Genomic DNA, 16,555 nt, shown 5'->3' with positions numbered 1-16,555 from the left:
AGAGTCAAGGGATGCAATCTTTGATGAGAATAGATTCACATCTATCTCAAGGCCTAAGGATTTGGTTTCAAATTCTGAAAACCGATTGGTAAGCTCTGAACAACAATCAGAGGAACCCTCAACCCAACATTGGGTTAGAAGGAGTGTTAGGCCTAGGACTCATAGTAACCTGGATGAGGGATTTCAAATCCATCTCATTGAAGGATCAAGGGATGAGTTGCAATTCCAATACCCCTATTGTTTTATTATTGAAGAGGATCCCAAGACTAATGTGAATCTTAAGGATTCAATAAACATATGTTGCCCGGATTTGTTCTTGCAATAATATCCAATAACCAAAACAAGAAATATGACAATAAAAAGATGGAAAAGAAGAAGAAGATGATAAGTGTTATGATTTAGATTCAAGCTCAAGAAAGAAAAACCCAATGGCTACTTTCACAAACAAAAACCTAATGGCTCCACCAACTAGCAACACAAGAACTAGCAAGCATACCTTAACAAATAATCTAAGCCCGGCAATAGATTAAATGCAACCACAAGGGATTTTGGATAAATCTTCAATGATGAAGATGGGTGCTCCAATGGAGTCTTTGTTCTTCAATAATGTTCAAAAGTGCCCCCACAAAACCCTAGACATTGGTATTTATACAAGGGACTAAAAGTGCTAAATAAAAGAGACAAAAAGAGTCCAAAAACGCAAGTCGCGCAACACGCCCGGTCGGGCGTTTTGGCTCATGCAAAACGCCCGGTCGAGCGAACTTTCTGGAATTCGCGACCAAAAACTGACAGAATGCCCGGTCGGGCGTTTTCCCCTTGAAAATCGCCCGGTCGGCCGATTTCTCTGGAATCCTCTAAAAGTACTATCTTCGTCTTCGAAAGGGCTTCGCGTGAGTATCTTAAACGCCCCAATCGGAGTCCGGATGAGAGAGTTATGACCATTATATGAAAGTCGCGCAGTGAGGGGCAAATGACTCCATAAGAAATGTTTGGACGGGCGTCGCTTCCATTCCCTCCCCCCACGAGGCCTTGAGCACCTTGACATGTCTCCACCCTCTTTTCGGACCCCAATCAACCCACGGCCCTCGACATCGTTGTATTTTATGATTGTGAATACCCGGATTCACATCATCCTCTCCTTCTTTGTGAAAGGATTTGTCCTCAAATCCGGTTCTTCGATTTTTCTTTGGGACACTCGGGTTCACATCATCCTCTCCTTCTTTTGAAGGATTTGTCCTCAAATCCCGATCAAGTACACCTACAAAATCGAGCGAGTCCAAATCAAATATCATAGTACAATACAAGAGGTTGATTTCACTTTGGAACCCAAAAGATATTTCACAAACAAGGAGATGGTTCTCACAATCACAATCAACGAACCAACTTCCACTATCACATTCAAAAACGAATTTAGCAATGAGAACAAAGGAGATCTCAATCTTAAGATTATTTTCTTGAAGCTTACAAGGAATTATGCCAAATATAGAATCAAGTTTGTCAACATGATGCTTACTTAATTGCTCCAATACTTTGAAGAAGTGATCATTATTATGAGAAGAATGTGACCAAAAATCATTGTGCATAGCATGTAGGGTATGCTCAACACAAGACATGTGAACCTTGTATAACACCACATGAATCTTGTAAAACATAATATCAATTAACATAAGAAACTTATAAAAATAAGTCCCTCGCAATTGCTCTAACAATTTCAAGACATGGGCACACACATGGGAACAATGCATTACTATGACTTTAATCACAACATAACCCACAAAAGACATGTGAGTGGAAAAGTCCTTCACAAAACAACCATAGAACATCCCAATCCCATTGAAGGGTCTAACCATTTTGCAATGAAAACATAGCAAATACCAAGTTCTAAAGTCATCAACATTCTCATCCACATGTTTATGAAACTTAAAATTGCGAATAAGTGAAGGCTTAGACATCTTAGTATGCAAGGAAGTCATTTCATCTTTCAAGTTAGAATCCAAAATCGAAATAACATACTTATCAATGCTTGGATTTCTCAAGAAGGGGTCAACATAAGATGAAAATATGGACTTGGTATTCAAATATTCAAGCTCTTGATGCCACAAATCACCAATGACAAAGCTATCATCACAAGCCAGCTTTTCAAAATCAATCTTATTCACATGTGTCACTCTTGAATTTACAAACTCATGCTTTAAGTACAAGATAGGCTCAACATGGTTCAAATCAATTTTGCAAAGCAAGTTATTGTCCAACACATCAATCTTATCTAAGCACTTCAAAGAAACATCACAAGGAAGCAAGGATAGTGTACTTGAACCTTGGGCAATGAGTTCTTCGACTTGCTCTTGTTCCTCTTGATCATTTTTCGGTGAGGTAGTTTCCAAGCCATTTGCATCATGATGTCTCACTTCCATGTCTTCAATTTTACTCACTATAAAAGGCTCATCAACACAAAAAGAAATATAAGAAGTGTTAGTGGGTAAAAGTTTATATTTCTCACCAAGGGCAAAAAGCAAAGGATTATCTAGTGCCCACCCAAGGTTGACCTTATAATCTAACAAGCCACTTTTTTTTCTCACATGCTTGTAGTTTTTCTCTCTTGATAGCTTTGATTCACACTCACCCCCACCACTCTCTCTTGGCTTTTGCGGCTCACATTTTTGCCTTTTCTCACACTCTATTGGCTTTTGAAGCATGCCCTCACTCTCTAGCTTTTTCTCTTTCTCTCGATCCTCTCTCAAGTGCTTGTTTCCATTAGCAACCTCATGTAGCTTTGGTTCGGTGTTCAAGATTTGAAGGGCATTCAACGGTTCACATTCGTCTTCGGCTTCCACTATGCTTGGCACACCATCATTGAAAGTTGGGTGTGCGTCTTCTTCATATATGGCCGTAGACTCTTTTTCATCGTCACATTGCTCTTCATTTTCGTTGGCAATAAAATCCACCCTATATTTGACACACTCTTTAACAATGCGATTAACATTGTCACGCTCACTTTGAATCAAGCTCTTTGAAGGAGGGAAATTGGATGACAACCACGACGAAACCTTCGTGTGATAGCTAGGATGAGATAAGTCCACCTTCTTTGGTGGGACACTTCTTCCGCTTGTGCCACAACCATAATGTTGAGAGTTTGAGCTCTTCCTTGCTTTACTTGAGGTTTCTTCCCCCATTAGCCACTCATGCACCTTATGATGACCATGATCCCTCATCCCCCTAGAGTGTGACTCTCCATGGAACTTTAGAATTCGTTCCCTTCTACTCCCTCTATCAAGTCCATCATCATGGTACCTTGAGTTGTAGCCACTCCAATCATGTCTCTCTCGGTCACTAGGTGCTATGGAATGGTTATGCCTAACTCGATCTCTGAGGAGGGCTATATCCTCATGAAAAGTCGTAAATCCTCCTTGCATAGCATTCACATTGTCCCGCACCTCGTGCATCTCCTTCATGATTGAGGAGAACATCTCTTCGATAGTAACATCGGATGGTGAGGCAACTTGATTTATAGGCGAGTCATGCCTAGAGTTCACCATTTCAAGTACCTACAAAACAAATTGCACAAGACTAGGGACAAGTCCCTTTTGTTAGTAACACAAACAACCCACACACCCAAGAATGGAGATTTTAGTGAAGAGCTCACTTCCCAACCCACAAAGCATGTCCCCAATTCCCCAAACTCACACCCAAAATCTCTCGGAAGGCTTAGAGATTTAGTGGCTAGATACTCTCTCTCACTTGCTCTCGACGATGTAATCTCAAGGGTTGCACAAATAGCACAAACAAGATATACAACTAGGCAAGTGAAAACTAGTCCAAGAAGCCACAAGATAAGTGAAAGTAGGGTGCTAGGCCAATGGGACAAATCAACAAACAATTTGTGTGCACAATTTCACCCAACAACAATAGACCCAACAATTGATTCAATTTTGGTCTACAACTTTGGAATAATCAATTTGGCATACCCAACAATATGTATACCGATTTATAGCTAAAGCCCGTGGATATATTTTGAAGTATCACTTTTTTTTTTCTTTCTTTCTTTTTTTTTGATAAATTTCTAACAATTACAAGAACAAGAACCAATGGCTCTTGATACCAAATAATGTGAATCTTAAGGATTCAATAAACATATGTTACCCGGATTTGTTCTTGCAATAATATCCAATAACCCAAACAAGAAATATGACAATAAAAAGATGGAAAAGAAGAAGAAGATGATAAGTGTTATGATTTAGATTCAAGCTCAAGAAAGAAAAACCCAATGGCTACTTTCACAAACAAAAACCTAATGGCTCCACCAACTAGCAACACAAGAACTAGCAAGCATACCTTAACAAATAATCTAAGCCCGGCAATAGATTAAATGCAACCACAAGGGATTTTGGATAAATCTTCAATGATGAAGATGGGTGCTCCAATGGAGTCTTTGTTCTTCAATAATGTTCAAAAGTGCCCCCACAAAACCCTAGACATTGGTATTTATACAAGGGACTAAAAGTGCTACATAAAAGAGACAAAAAGAGTCCAAAAACGCAAGTCGCGCAACACGCCCGGTCGGGCATTTTGGCTCATGCAAAACGCCCGGTCGAGCGAACTTTCTGGAATTCGCGACCAAAAACTGACAGAACGCCCGGTCGGGCGATTTCTCTGGAATCCTCCAAAAGCACTATCTTCGTCTTCGAAAGGGCTTCGCGTGAGTATCTTAAACGCCCCAATCGGAGTCCGGATGAGAGAGTTATGACCATTATACGAAAGTCGCGCAGTGAGGGGCAAATGACTCCATAAGAAATGTTTGGACGGGCGTCGCTTCCATTCCCTCCCCCCACGAGGCCTTGAGCACCTTGACATGTCTCCACCCTCTTTTCGGACCCCAATCAACCCACGGCCCTCGACATCATTGTATTTTATGATTGTGAATACCCGGATTCACATCATCTTTCAAAGAAGTCATGTCATCGAGGGATGTCTCTTTTTGGAAAGAAGCTATAGATGATTAAATGGATTCTATACTCCAAAATAACACTTGGGAGTTAACTGATTTACCCCCTAGTTGCAAAACATTGGGGTTGTAGATGGATATTTAAAAGAAAGAAGAAAGTTGATGGATCCATAGACAAGTTCAAAGCTAGGCTTGTCATTCAAGGATTTAGACAAAAAGAGGGCATAGACTATTTTGATACCTATGCACCTATGGCTAGAATATCCACTATCAGATTACTAGTGGCTATGGCTTCTATTCATAAACTCATCATTCACCAAATAGATGTCAAGACAGCCTTCTTGAATGGTGATTTGGATGAGGAAATTTATATGAAGCAGCCTGAGGGATACACCTTACCAGGAATTGAACACAAGGTGTGCAAGTTGATCAAGTCATTATATGGTTTGAAACAAGCACCCAAGCAATGGCATCAAAATTTTGATGATATTATTTTATCAAATGGTTTTCTTCTCAATCAGGCTGATAAGTGTGTTTATTCAAAGTTTGATAAATCTGGTAAAGGAGTCATTATTTGTCTTTATGTGGATGATATGCTTATATTTGGTACTAGTCAAGACCAAATAGATGAAACAAAGGAGTTCTTATCATCTAAGTTTTCTATGAAAGACTTAGGTGAGGCCGAAGTCATATTGGGGATTAGGATCAAAAGAGAAGCACCTAACAGGATTTCTATTACACAATCTCATTACATTGAGAAAGTATTGAAGAAGTTCAATTATGGAAATTGTACTTCTGTAAGTACTCCCATAGATCCTAATGTAAAACTCTTGCCTAATAAAGGCAAGGCAGTTTCCCAATTGGAATACTCTAAAGCAATTGGATGCCTGATGTATGCTATGATCAGCACTAGGCCTGATATAGCATTTGTTGTTGGAAGGTTGAGCAGGTTTACTCATAATCCAAGCATACATCACTGGCAGGTAGTGAGGAGGCTATTCAAGTACCTCAAGGGAACCATGAACTATGGTTTGTGTTATTCTGATTTTCCTTCAATTTTGGAAGGATATTCGGATGCAAGTTGGATAACCAATCTAGAGGATCATTCCTCTACTAGTGGTTGGATTTACTTGCTGGGAGGTGGAGCCATCTCATGGGCTTCAAAGAAACAGACTTGTATCACAAATTCTACAATGGAATCAGAATTTGTGGCACTTGTTGCAGCTGGAAAGGAGGCAGAATGGCTTAGGAATTTGATATATGAAATTCCTTTATGGCCTAAGCCTATATCACCTATCTCAATGAGATGTGACAGTGCTGCAACTTTGGCTAAAGTGTATAGCCAAGTTTACAATGGGAAGTCTAGACATTTAGGTGTCAGACATAGCATGGTTAGGGAGCTGATCACTCATGGGGTCATTTCAGTTGAATTTGTTGGGACACAACAAAATCTAGCAGACCATCTAACCAAAGGCTTGGCAAAAGATTTAGTTATCAAATCTGCTAAAAGGGTGGAGCTTAAGTCCATCTAATCTTATCTGTTTGGGATACCCAATTCCCTTCTAACTTGATGTTAGATGTGGAATTCAATGTGGAAAGCCTAAACATGTGAGATTGACACATGTTCAAACCATCCGAGGTATGTGTATTATTCTGTCAGTTCAAAAGAGGTTGAAGCTTTGCTTCTTAATAGTTTTTTGACAAATTGCTTTGGCATGACAAGATGAAAAACTACCTATATAAACATGGAATCCAAGTTGTTCCAATAAAGCTCTGGACTTAGCCTTATAAATGTTTATTGAAGGATATGGACACTAGACTTGTTATTAAGGTGTCAGGTTTAGATTGATTAGTTGGAAAGTTATGTGTATCTTAAGACTGATATTCAAAGAAATTGTAAGAGTTCAAGTCTTAGACCACTCGAATATTTGTACATTAATATACTAAAATGGAAATTCAATCCTTGTGATATTTTCATTTATGCATAATTTTATTTTCTGTTTTGTTTATTTGATCATTCTTATAACACTAAAATAGGGGAGGAATGTTGGAATTTTAGTGTATTAACACTTTAATTCTGGTGAATTAATTCAGTTGATTCGGTTGAACCTTTTCCTATTTTATTCTGATTTTGGTGACAACTGCTTTGGCAGTTTAAAACAGTTATTAACTGTTTTGGATCAGAATTCGGATTTTGGTGGCAACTGCTTTGGCAGTTTAAAACAGTTAATTAACTGTTTTGTTATGGTTAAAATAGATGACAGAAATCAGTAACACAATCAAAGAACTTAGTCTTATCCGATCATTGATTTTGATACACTCAAAATACTTGATCTGAAAGTGTTCTACACGATTCTAAGTTATCCAAGTCATTCTAATAGGATTTCCTAATTCAATTTAATGAAAATATTCCCCAACATTAAATGCATTAAGTTGCGGATTACGATTTTTTTTTTGTAAAAAATGGGATATATATAATTAAAAGCACAAATCATGCAGAATTACTTGTGGAATGTGCCTAATACATTTAATCAGTTTAATATTTTGATGGTTTATACAACACCGTATTCTAAATTGTAACCGAAAACAAATATTAATAATCCATTCGTCCCATTCAAGAAGTCCACTTTGCATTTTTAGTTTATCTCATTTAAAATGTCAATTTTCTATATTTAAAAATAAATTATTTCCCTTTTTCTCCCAATTAAAATATTTAATTACTTTTTTTCTTTTTTTATTCAATCTAACAATTCCTTTTAAAATTTCGTGTCACTCAAGAATGTGGATGTCTTGAGTGAGATAGAGGGAGTACTATTTATTGTTTGTGTTATATGAATATGTAAATTCATTTGATTTAATGAAGAATAGAGTAGTAATTTTGTGAGATGGAGCAAGTTCTTCTAAATTATGTTAAATCTTAAATATTTAGACGGGACCATCATTATCTCATAGTACTTCTTATGCATAGTCTAAATAACGATATTAGTCAGAATCGTCAAAATTGGCCTAATGCTTCCTCACTACTGTGCCAACCTTGGGCCAAATAAAATAAAATAAAATAAAAGTTACAATTAAATTTGAGATGGGACATAATTTGAACAAGAAAATGAGACAAATCAAATGTTTAGCTGAGAAGTTTCTTTTCAAGAGAAATTTGGGATAAGAGAGCCCACATAATTAAGTCACCAGTCGCCGTCCACTTGCTAAATATACACAACCCAACCTTCTAAATTTCAAAATTACTATAATTTCATCCATTCCATTTATATAATTTCATCGATTCCATTTATAAGTTACCATCCATCACTTTACAATTGATTCGATTCAGATATTCACTATTTGTATCTTATGTAGTTTAAAATACTATTATCAATTAGTCATTCAAATGTTTAATCTTACGAGATCATTAATTAATACTCTCTCCGCCCCATTCTAAGTGAACCATTTTTTTATGTTTTACTTTAAATGGCACATTTCTAAAAATGATGACATTACTCAAACTACTTTCTTCACCTCTCGTACTTTATTCTCTCCACTTAATTCACAAAACAACATTACATAAGATCTCGTGTCGGAACAGAAATGCTCCACTTAAAATGGGACGGATGGAGTAATTATAGTACTCCACCGCAAATAGTCTAGTGTGATAAGGAAAACGGCGGGAAAATGTAAAAGTACATGATTAAATTGATTATTTTTTTATCAGAATACAAGGAAATAAGATTAACATAATCCATGATTTCAGTTCTAATTAAAGCCATCTCAATTTTGTTACTCTATATATTACTTCATTCGTCCCGCTTTAGCAGTCCCAGTCACTTTTAAACACTCATTTTGTAAAAATGATAATAAATAGTTAAAGTAGAGAAATGATAAAGTAAGAGAGAGAATAATGTAGAGAAGAGTCTTATCTACGTTATTCTCTCTCGTACTTTACTATTTCTCCACTTTAACTATTTATTTATCATTTTTATAAAACGAGTGCTAAAAAGTGACTGAGACTACTAAAGTTGGAGGTGGGAGTATTGTTTTTATACTCCCTCCGAAACAATACTCCATCCATCCTAAGATAGTTGAATCGTATTCCTTTTTTTTACTATCTCAACTTTAACTTTTAACACATCAATTTCTTAAATTTCATAAAAAAATGGTCCACTATCTTGTCCCTAGGACAGAGGGAATAGTAGTATTAAAAGCACATATTCCATTCAACTCTACTCAACGAAAATTTCACTTCCTTGTAGTCGTATGTAATGTTTCGTCACCACTACTGCCTCTCTCTCTCCATAGAATATTAATATATATTCACCAGCAGTATATATATGCACACAAACCTAGCTGCAAAAACATTTCAACACCCATAACCAAAACGAAGGAGCAGCTATTCTTCTTCATCTTCCTCTCGCAGGCGGCAGCCCAATCGGGCCCCACCCCGGATAAAAATCCCACCATGTACACCCGCTTCACCCCCTCCATGGCCGTCATCATCTCCATCCTCGTCGCCGCGCTCTTCTTCATGGGCTTCTTCGCCATTTACATCTGCCACTTCTTCGACTCCTCCTCCGGTGGGCCCAGTGTCAGCCGCCGCGGCACCCTCTCCCTCCTCAGGGCACGCCGCCCTGCCGCCCGTGGGCTGGAGGCCTCGGTGATCGAGACGTTCCTGACTTTCTCCTACTCGGAGGTGAAGGACCACAAGGTCGGCAAGGGCGCGCTCGAGTGCGCTAGTCTGCCTCAACGAGTTCGAGGACCACGAAACGATGCATTTGCTCTGCAAAAGCGACCACGTCTTCCACCCCGACTGCATCAACGTCTGGCTCGCTTCCCACACCACCTGCCCCGTCTGCGGCGCCGATCTCGTCCCCCAGACCGGCTCCGAACCGGTCCAACCGCCCGACGATGCAGCCGTAATAAGTCAATCGAGAGACAACGACCAGCAGATTGTAATCCAAGCGGATGAAGAAGAGCCAAACCCGAGTTTCGAGCTTTCAAACCGGAGGCCAAAAATGGTCGGTTTGGGTGAGTTCCGGTCGCATTCGACCGGGCACTCGCTGGTCCAACCGGGTGAGAATCTCGACCAGTTTACTCTGAGGTTACCCGAGGGAGTGAGGAAGGAGGTGTTAGAGGACCTTGCAAAGATCAAGTTGAAGATGGAAGCAAGGCTGTGTGCATTGCAGAAGTGAGTGAAGTTGGTGATCACGTAAGAGTGGAAAGAGCACAAGACATGGTCAAGGCAGTACCTCTGTCAGCTAGCACATGTCAGAAAACTGTCGTGGATATCCCCAACAAAAGTAAGGACCACAAGAGTACTTGGAGAGACATTGTTGTTAGAGGTTTGTTAAAGAAGAAAGCTTAGCAATTCAGTTATGATTAAGTGCCAGTAATTCGTTTGTACAAAGATTAGTGAAGTGTTCTAGATCCTTCCTAGTCTAGCTATAAGTGTAGAATGTGTGCAACACAATCATGATCAATGAAACAGTGAAAAACACATTCTGCATAACTTGTTCATTTTACAGTTTAAGCTTTCTTTTATGGAATTCCTTGTTTCTTTTCATGGTATCAGAGTAGGATCTTAGTGATCATGTCTCTCCTACCCCATTTGCTTTATTTGTATCTTTCCCAAAATGGCAGAATCAAACGATTCCAATGCCACATCTATTCCTTTAGCCATTTTGCCTATTTTCTCTCCGCTACCACCTATCTCAGTCAAGCTAACTGATGGAAATTTCTTAATGTCAACAACAAGTGGATGTTGCAGTGTGTGGTTATGGGCTGGAGTCATTTCTCAATGGAGAAGCAAGCCCGCCGCCTCAAATGGTGGCAGATCCAGTAGGATCTTAGTGATCCTGTCTCTCTTACCCCCTTTGCTTTATTTGCATCTTTCCCAAAATGGCAGAATTAAACGATTCCAATGCCACATCTATTTCTTTAGCCATTTTGCATCTTTTCTCTCCGCTACCACCTATCTCAGTCAAGCTAACTGATGGAAATTTCTTAATGTCAACAACAAGTGGATGTTGCCTTTGTGGCATGGCAGAGGCAAGACAGAAGGGTGGTTGGATGGTTGATCTCATCTTTGTCAGAGGCTGCTCTTTATCTTGTTGTTGGACTCAGGTCAGCAAAGGATATCTAGGGAGCACTTGAGACCAATTTCGCCAGCCGCTCAACAGCCAAAGTCATGCAATACAGACAGCAAATGCAAAGCCTTAGAAAAGAAGGACTCACAATGAGTGAGTACATAGGTAAAATGAGAACCTTTTTTTATCTTCTTAGCTCAGTTGGATGCAGGGTCTCTGATGGTGAACAAATTCTGCATATTCTTGGAGGTTTGGTCAAGAGTATGATCCGGCAATGTGTGCAGTTACATCTAGATCAGAACCTTGGGCAATTGGAGATGTCAGTTCCTTTCTTCTTAGCTTTGAGTCAAGAATGGAGACCACTCGGGCTAGCTCCTCCAGCACGAAGGGATCTCAACCTTCTCTCCACTTAGTGCAACAACAGTCTGGAATCAAGGAAGACAATCAGTCCTACAACAGCAAATTTCACTCAGGTGGAGGTAGAGGTGGATCCAGAAATCAAAGAGGAGGAAGATGAGACAACAAAATTGTTTGCCAACTTTGTGAGAAGCCAGGTCACGCAGCAGCTATGTGTTGGCACAGATTTTAACAAAACTACACTCATCCTCAAGTCCAGTTCAGAGGGACTCAGCCCCAGCAACATCAAAACTACTTCAATCCATTTGTTCACCTAGTTCAATCAGTGCTTAGGACTCCCACAGCCAATTTCTCTGTTGGGAATCAATCTGAGTTTGCTTACGATTCATTTGTCTCAACCAGCTGGTATCCAGATTCTGGAGCAACCCATCATGTCTTAAATGATCTTAGCAACCTCGACATAAGCTCGGAATACACAAGAGGTAAATCTTTGGTTCTTGGAAATGGAGAATTTGTTGCTATAGCTAATATTGGTGAATTTGTTCTAAATCCTCATTCCTCTCATTTTTCTAGAAAGCTTCATCTTAAGAATCTCCTACATGTTCCCAATATTACCAAGAACCTCCTTAGTGTCTCACAGTTTGCTAAAGATAACTCAGTTTTCTTTGAATTTCATCCATCTTTTTGTCTTGTTAAGGATCTGTGCTCTAAGGAAATCGTCCTCAAGGGAACACTTGAGAATGGTCTCTATCATTTCCTAGTTGATCATTCCCAAATCAAGAGAAGCAATAGCTCCAAAATCTTCACTTCCAGCCAAGAAGTTCTTGCTATTCACTCTGTTACTCTGCCAAATTCAACTTCTAGTAGTAGTTCCAGTTCCTTTTCTGGTCTAGATATAGCCTTGTGGAATAATAGACTAGGCCATCCTACTCTAGATGTTGTTAAAAATACTTTGAATAGTTGTAACATTCCTTTTGTTTCAATGAATGATCAATCACTTTGTCATCCATGTTCTGTCTCCAAATCACACAGACTGCCTTACTCTCTTTTTACCTCAGTCTCTACTTCTCCTCTTGAAATAATTCACAGTGATTTATGGGGACCATCACCTATTGTTTCCAGAAATGGTTTCTCTTATTATGTCTCCTTCATTGATCATTTTTCAAGATTTACTTGGATATATCTTCTGAGACACAAGAGTCTCAGAAGAGTGATGTTCATGTTGTTTTTAAGCAGTTTAAGACCATGAGTGAAAACCTCTTCAATTCAAAAATAAAAAACTTTCAATCTGATTGGGGAGGTGAACTTCAAGGCTTAACTACTTTTCTGAAAGATTGTGGGATTTTACACAGAATTTCATGCCCCTACACACCACAACAAAATGGGTTGGCTGAGAGAAAAGATAGACATATTTTAGAAACTGGCCTAGCTCTCTTGGCTCAGGCTTCACTCCCTCAACACTTCTGGGATGATACCTTTCTCACTGCTGTGCATCTGATCAATCGCATGCCCTCAAAGATCATAAAAAATATGTCTCCTTTTGAAAAATTACACTCACATAAGCCTGATTATTCTACCCTTAGAGTCTTTGGCTGCTTGTTCTATCCTTTCACTAGGCCATATAATAAAAACAAGCATGATTACCGATTAGTGAGGGCTACTTTTTTGGGATATAGTTCTTCTCATAAAGGATTCAAGGCATTGCTTCCTGATGGAAAAGTGATTGTCACAAGAGATATAATCTTTGATGAATCTACTTTTCCATTTCAGTCCCAATCTCCTGTTTTTGGTCAACAATAATCTGCTCAGTTTGCTTCCCCTACATCTTTTATTCCCCTTACAGATCAACATCTCTCATATCACCCTCCACCACCACCCTTTCCGCCTTCTTTTAATCCCTCAGCATCTCCCCATCAGCCACACTCAATTCCTTCCTCCCCTACCTCTGATGCTCAGAACAATTCTGAACATTCTGATGCTCAGAACAATTTTGAAAATTCTCATTCCAACATCCCTTCTGATTCTTCTCAAGCCCCATCCTCTTCAAATTCTTCTCATACTACACCTTCTACTCAAAATCAGCATACTCACCACATGACTACCATATCAAAAGTTGGTATCCACAAACCAAATTTTTTTTCTCTAGTTATCTCTTCTCATTTGATTCCTAGATCTGCCTTAGAAGCTCTTCTTATTCCCATTTAGAAGGATGCTATGCTTGATGAGTTTTTAGCCCTTCTTAAGAACAAAACTTGGATTTTAACAACTCTTCCTCCATGCAAAAATCTGATTGGTTGTACTTGGGTTTTCAAACTCAAATTCCATATTTATGGTGCCATTGCTAGACACAAGGCACAGTTGGTTGCTCAAGTGTTTTCTCAACAACCTAGTTTTGACTTTAATGAAACTTTCAGCCTAGTGGTCAAGCCCACCACAATCAGATTGATTCTTACTTTGGCAGTGAGTTTTAGATGGTCCATTACTCATTTTGGTGTGAATAATGCCTTCTTGAATGGTGATATTGAGGAGGATATTTACATGAAGCAACTTGTGGTTTTGAGCAAGGTGGACCTCACCTAGTTTGTAAGCTCAAGAAAGGAAATATATGGCCTCAAACAAGCATCAATGGCCTGGTTTTATACAGTTCACTTTGTTCTGCTTTCCCTTGGTTTTACTCAATCTAAGGCTGATGCTTCTATATTTTTTAGACAGAGAGGGGATGAAGTGATCTATATATTGATTTATGTTGATGATATGCTAGTTACAGGCAACTCCACGTCTTCTATACAGAAACTCATCTCTCAATTAAACTCTCATTTTTCTTTAAAAGATCTTGGGGAGGTGAGCTTGTTTCTTGGAGTTGAAGTAATAAAGACTGATCAGGGTGGACTGTATCTATGTCAGTCGAATTATCTCAAAGATCTTCTAAAGAAAGCAAAAATGACAGAAGCTAAAGGCTGCCCAACACCAATGGTTTCTAATTGTGAACTTAGCAAAAACATTGGGGAACCAGTTGCTGATCCTAAGCTATATAGAAGTATTGTTGGAGCTTTGCAGTATGCCACTATCACAAGGCCTGACATCAACTTTGCTGTGAACAAAGTGAGTCAATATATGGCATCACCCCTGGATGCGCATTGGAGAGTAGTGAAGAGAATTATGAGATATCTTTCTGGAACACTGGATTTTGGAGTTCAGATTCACAAGTCAAGTGGATTGATTTCAGCATTCTCAGATTCAGATTGGGCAGCTGATTTGGATGATAGGAGATCCATAAGTGGATTCTGTACATATTTTGGCAGAAATTTGATTTCTTGGTGTGTGAAAAAGCAAGGTGTTGTAGCAAGATCCAACACAGAAGTTGAATATAGAAGTTTGGCTATGGCGGCTTCTGGGGTTGCTTGGCTTGGCTCAATTCTTGGAGAGTTGAAGTTCAAGAGAAGTTCAAGTCCAGTGATTTGGGTGGATAATTTGAGTGCTATTGTTTAGCATCAAACCTAGTGATGCATGCTAGGACTAAACATATAGAGTTGAACATTCACTTTGTGAGGGACAAAGTTTTGGGAAAGGAAACTGAATTAAGGCATGTGCCCACTGCAGATCAAATTGCAGATATCTTTACAAAGCCTCTGAGCAGGCAATCCTTTGTGAAGCTTAGGGAAAGACTCGGAGTGGTATCCTCAGCCTCACTCGGATTGAGGGGATGTGTTAGAGGACCTTGCAAAGATCAAGTTGAAGATGGAAGCAAGGCTGTGTGCATTTCAGAAGTGAGTGAAGTTGGTGATCATGTAAGAGTGGAAAGAGCACAAGACATGGTCAAGGCAGTACCTTTGTCAACTAGCACATGTCAGAAAACTGCTGTGGATATCCCCAACAAAAGTGAGGACCACAAGAGTACTTGGAGAGACATTGTTGTTAGAGGTTTGTTAAAGAAGAAAGCTTAGCAATTCAGTTATGATTAAGTGTCTGTAATTCGTTTGTACCAAGATTAGTGAAGTGTTCTAGATCCTTCCTAGTCTAGCTATAAGTGTAGAATGTGTGCAACACAATCATGATCAATGAAACAGTGAAAAACACATTCTGCATAACTTGTTCATTTTACTGTTTAAGCTTTCTTCTATGAAATTCCTTGTTTGTTTTCGGGAGGTGATGGACTGGGCCACTGGGCAAAGCTGAACCGGTCCACAAGTCTTGCGGCCGGACTAGAAATGAGAGAAGGTAGTTTGAGGAAAGGATACCGGACCAACGGAGAAGAGGGCAGCGGCCGGGCCGGGAGGTTCAATAGGCAACTCGAGCTGCCCGGTCGAGGAGCGAATGCGGACCGCTGGGCGTTTTTCACGAGAGGGATATCGTTCCGATCGCCGAGGGTGGTGGCGGACAGTGGTGAAGGATCCACTTCGAAGAGGAGCGGCAGCAAGACGCCGGTGAAGATGCCCTAGTTCAAGTTCTTGGAGCCGAAGACCGACGGGGATGACAATCGGCCATTTTCTGAGCCGCCGCCGGTTTAGAGGAGTTGATTAGTCAAAATTTGGCCATGCAGTAGGGATAGGTTCAGTGGGGCCCGCAAGGGAGAAAATGTGAAATTAAGCTATTTTGATTATTCCATCGGAATCGGATCTAATATCTCTTTTTTTTTAATTTTTTTTATTTGATTATACTTGTTTACCGTTAAGTTCCCTTATGGGTGGGAAGAGGTAAATGACTTTTTTTTGTTTGTTCAAAATTTTATCTATTGTTATGTACGGTTTTCTAAAGCATAAAATACTTTTTATTAACATGTTTTTATAGGGTATTTGGGATCTAAGATTCTAAAAGGGTCGTTACGGCGACATTTAACCAATAGAAGAATAAGTAACTAATTAGTTTAATAAACTATGTAGGAGTACATGAAAAAAGATCACCCGAGTTTGAAAATTATATTGACCACATATGGACTAGCCTAAAAACAATTATTTGAATGCTATGACTACGATATAATTATGGATGTTAGTGTCAGTGGTCAATTTGAAAAGTAATACTAGCAGTACTTTTACTTTTAGTTTGGGTCGGTATTTCATTATACTATTAAATATTAAATGGAAAAATGTCAAAACATAAAAAAATACTAAAAAATTACATCATGAAAATTTACCCTGTTAGGAATTAGTATAAAAAATAATTACGTAGACAAGGTATTTTGAAA

At 39.1% G+C, this 16,555-nt stretch overlaps 1 pseudogene; it reads left to right on the top strand.

The window, feature by feature from the left end:
• The first annotated feature begins 6,563 nt into the window (after positions 1-6,563).
• Positions 6,564-15,996, top strand: LOC121800733 (annotated as a pseudogene).
• Positions 15,997-16,555: the final 559 nt, after the last annotated feature.

The sequence above is a fragment of the Salvia splendens genome, chromosome 4 (genome assembly GCF_004379255.2).
Source record: "Salvia splendens isolate huo1 chromosome 4, SspV2, whole genome shotgun sequence".
Taxonomy (NCBI): domain Eukaryota; kingdom Viridiplantae; phylum Streptophyta; class Magnoliopsida; order Lamiales; family Lamiaceae; genus Salvia; species Salvia splendens.
Note: the sequence above shows the minus strand (reverse complement) of the source record. Positions and strands in the feature narration are given on the sequence as shown.